Raw genomic sequence first — 3,976 nt, forward strand, 5'->3', positions numbered from 1 at the left:
GCTTATTATAATCGACTTTGGGCTTATTTTTCTGTAAAGTTTCTTAATTATTGGTAGTTGCAGGGTGCCAAAATGACCTTGTTTAAACCAGTGGTTCTCAAACATTTCATGTCATTTGTGTTGTTAAAATGTTTTAAAAAAACATTGAAAATAAACATTTGTCACTTTTTTGACAATAGTTTTTTTCTCAAGCGCACAACGCGTCGCATCACAGCACGTTGTGAGCTTGTACAGTAGATCAGCTATATTTAAATATCTGATGCACATAGGTTAAAAGTGCTCATGTAGACTACAATAGCCACTTTTTTGGGCTTGTTTTCATAGAGCTGGTTGCTTATTATTTCTCTCGCAAAATCTGGCAACACTGATCTGTGTGTGACATGATTCAAATAGTGATTGATGTGCTGCTCCATGATGCATCCATCACCTGCCTGTTACAACAACAGCAGGCAGAATGCCCCGTGGAGACATGAGGTCAGTATGTAAAGTTCTGACTGCACCTGACAACATGTTTGAACTGGAGCAAGAGTCATTGGAGCTGTTGTTGTTGTTGTTGTTGTTGTTGTTGTTGTCACCACAACATCTCACACATGGGGCGGCCATAGCTGATCCTCTTCCTCCTCCTGCACATTGATATGAAGAAGATCCAACATCTCTGTCACCATGCCCATGGGAACTGCATGGGTCTCCATTCAGCTGATCAGCATCATGTGCCATTTCAACTTCTGTTGTGTAGCTGCATCACCCAAACAAAACAATGATATATTTATATTCATTTGCTAATGAAAAAGTTCTGTGTAAATAAAGGACAAACACAATTCAACCAATTAAAACCTGGTCCTAACACTGGGTTAATACACTCACATCCAGCTGCCACAAACAATTGCCAACATGTTAGAATTGTCTTGTATTTTCCAAAGGGTGAACGTGGCTATATTTAAAATGGTTTATTTCTGTAGTATAACCATGATGAGAAGTTGTTTAAACATGCCAGTGCTTCAATGTCAACGTGTGTGTGTGTGTGTGTGTGTGTGTGTGTGTGTGTGTGTGTGTGTGTCAATGTTGCCAGATGTTGGGAGATATACAAGCAACCAGGTCTGTAAAAACAAGCCCAAAAGAAAAGACTAGGCCACTTTAAACCTATATGCAGTGGTTATTTGAAAATAGCAGATCTACAAGCTCACAACGCGTCGCATTGTGAGCTTGTAGATCTGCTATTTTCAAAAAAATCTTGGAAGAAATGTTTTTTTTAGACATTTTAACAAATCTTGTATGGGGGTCCCTGGCATAAAATATTTTCAGATGGGGGTCCGCAGACAAATACATATTAATTTGGGGGTCCTTGACATGAAAATGTTTGAGAACCACTGGTTTAAACGATAATTAAGAAACAATTCCCCCCCAAAAAAACGCAACACGCAACTACCAATATTTACAAGCAACTTTACAGAAAAATGAGCCCAAAGTTGCTTAGAATAGGGGACATGGCAACGCTGGAACAAATGTGTGCGGCGCATAATTATTACGCCATGTAAACAAAGAACCAGATCCCATGGTCATGCTGTGATTGGCTAAGAAGCTGCACGAGAGGTGACCAATGGAAGACGACCGACGATACTCTGGTACTTTTTATTGTATTCTTGTAATCACCGCTAGATGGCGCAGCGGTAGTGCTACAGTGGGAAAAATGCAATCTTCTGCAAAACCTGAGGAGTGCTACAGAAAATGTTACCTTGACCTTTGCTCTGTTCATTTACGGGCAGTGTGGGGAAAAGTACTCATTTTTTAAACTTAAGTTAAAGTATCAATACTGCAATGTAGAAATATTCTGTTACAGCTAAAAGTCTGGAATTCAAAATGTACTTAGTGTTTGTAAAAGTACAAACACCCTGACAAGTACTTGGAATTGTAGGCATTACATTTAGTTTGACTTGGTTCCACAGATAAATATTGTGAAAATAGCAGATCTACAAGGTTACAAGGTCTCACACTGCGAGGCGTTGTGAGCTTGTAGCTATTTTCAAAAATGTTGCCTCTTTCTTATATTATTTGACAATTTGGCCAATGTTTGACCAGTTTTTATTGTAGCCTATAATGTGTTGATTACTTTTGATGCGGTATAGCTTAAGTCTTTTTTCCTTTCCTTTTCTTTCTTTCTTTCTTTTTAAGGTATTAAAAAGGTCTTAAAGTCCTTAAATTATCACTTTACTGTCATCATGGGGAGATCCCCCTGGGGTCCAGACCCGGGTCCAGACCCACAGTTTGAGAACCAACAATGTAGGTCAAAGTCACTGTGTGACCTCACATAGGCTACATCTCATTTGTGTGAGCAGCGTGATATTTCAGTGCTCAAAGATCAAGGTGACCTCGCAAAACATGTTTCAAACATGTCTAAAATGTTTGCAACATTTCTGTTTACTACATTTAACACTTGTTAAATTCCTTCAAGATCTTCACATCGAGTCTACATACATAAAACTGCAACTGGACGGCGGAGGCACATCCACAAATATAGTTGATCTTCATTTCCTTCCCATTCAAACTTCCTGTACTGACCACCAAACATCGAACATGCTTATACATGCACGGCACGCCTCTGTACAGTATATGAGTTTTTCTTGTGTGTGTGTTTCCTTTTGCACGTTTCCTGTGTAAATAACCACATGATAGGCTGCTGACAAAGCTGTGCAGAGCCCTATTATCTATTATATCCATTATTTGAATAGGCAGTGTATTGAAAAAAGACCACTCACTGGTCACCATGCATGTGATGGTCTACAATGGTACCAACATCTTTCGCAATAAGACTGCTACTCATTGTGTTTGTGTGTAAAATGGTAAATGGTGCATTTTTGTAGTGCTTCTGCTCTTTCTCCAAAGCACTTTACAATGTGCATTATATTCACACCCATTCACAAGCACACATCACTGAAGTGATGGCACACCATACACACACGAGCGTGTGTAACTGTATTTAGGTGTTGAATGGCGAATGCCAATCATCGCAGCAGTTGTACTATGTTTTCATGCCATTGAAACTGTAGTCTGCGCGCGTGCGTGCGTGCGTGCGTGTGTTTGCCTTATACAGGCTACCTTCTTACTGTATATGTGAAACTGCCAATGCTGCTACTTTTTGCACCATAATGTCTAACCTCATGTACATAACTGTTGCTATCTGGACCTACTGATGCATTGCCACTTTTTTTTTACATAGTTTTATGTTTATGTTTATTCAGCTTTCAGCATGATCCAGTGGTGTGTTCTAGGTTTTTTCGGAGGGATACAATAATCATTCCCTGCACGACATGCGCGTGGTTGTGGAGATACACATGGTCGTGGAGATACGCTAGCGCGTTTTCAATGGATGAAATGGTTAGTAAACCTGCAGACATTTTTCTGCAGGTCATACTACGTATATAGCGACACGGTAGAACACATCACTGGCATGATCACAGGTTTAAAAGACAGGTGCCATTAAAAACGCTGAATTATTTTGCTGATTACGACACATAACTTCAAATCTAAAATTGCCTAATTGCCTGTCTAAAAATCTAACCTCAGTTCTAACCTCAGCACATATTACAACGACCAAAGGTCGACCAAAGTGCTAGGCCTACAGGTTAGAATAAAGAAACAAGACTGACAAAGACAAAGAAAACAGATTACGATGTTTCGGCCACAGTTGATGAAGGCCAATTGTGGCCTAAACGATGTGTACCATGTCATTTCTTTGTTTTAAGTAAAAGAAACACTGATGAGCAATGCTGTTGTGCTGACTTTTATTATTTTAAACTGTCATTTTGTGTCCAGCACCAGCAACGAAGTGGATGTGCCTAACCCATTGTTTTGAACAAGAAAACAAAAAGAGGCATAACATACATTAGAAAAATACATTAGAAACAGAAATAAAAAGGGCCTAAAAACAGCATTTACTAACTACGTACTGCTACTGTATCTCCATATTTGCCTCAACTGT

This window comes from Gymnoscopelus microlampas (genome assembly GCF_963454915.1).
Source record: "Gymnoscopelus microlampas genome assembly, chromosome: 19".
Taxonomy (NCBI): Eukaryota; Metazoa; Chordata; class Actinopteri; order Myctophiformes; family Myctophidae; genus Gymnoscopelus; species Gymnoscopelus microlampas.